The following is a 918-nucleotide window of genomic DNA, read 5'->3' on the forward strand; positions in this document are numbered from 1 at the left end:
ATATACATATATACATATATATAAATATATATATATATATATACAGTATATATATATATACATAATAAGTGTCAGACATTTCATTCAGTTTCATAATTTTCCCTCAAAGGGACATTTATCAACTTCTACGACTTGTGAGTGTGTTTTCCAGACAACAAAAACAAACTATTGGAGGTTTGTAACAACGAGCTAACACCAATATGATGTCTTATTCCCAGACGTGGTCCAGCAGTAATAATGACTGGAGCTAAGAGAGACAGAGAGAGAGAGAGAGACAGACAGAGCCTGGAGCCAAGAGCACAATAAAAAGCACTTGTGTGCCGACAGATCAAGCTGTGAGTGGGAGATGAAGGACACAGCAGGGTCGGGGTTAGATAGAAATCCTCTGTGATCTGCACCGTCTTTCACCGAGAGCCTCTGTGGTCTTGCAGGAGAGGCAATGAGAGCAGACGGACAGAGGGGAAGGACAGCACTGTATACGGAGGAAATAAATAGGACGGAAAGAAGAATGGAGTAAACAATGAGGGGACGAAACCAGAGGTGGGCAGATAATGAGACAGCGGGCCCCCGGGCCCCGAGGCCCAGACAGTTCCATAGTGTTATTGACTATAGGATGGTCCTGAGACAGAAAGGCGGACACAGCACTTCAATGTGAACAAGGGGTTTGCTTCTATTATATACTCAGCCGTAACTTAAGTTCTTTTTCTTTGGTATTTCTTTGGTTGTATTCAGAGTTTCTGTTTGATCTGATTTTCTGGGCTTTTCGAGGTAAAACGTTGTCACTGAAAACAAATCACAGTAAAATAGTCGCTAAGTATGGACTATCTATCTATCTATCTATCTATCTATCTATCTATCTATCTATCTATCTATCTATCTATCTATCTATCTATCTATCTATCTATCTATCTATCTATC

Source organism: Cynoglossus semilaevis, chromosome 15, assembly GCF_000523025.1.
Source record: "Cynoglossus semilaevis isolate Cse_v1.0 chromosome 15, Cse_v1.0, whole genome shotgun sequence".
Lineage (NCBI taxonomy): Eukaryota > Metazoa > Chordata > Actinopteri > Pleuronectiformes > Cynoglossidae > Cynoglossus > Cynoglossus semilaevis.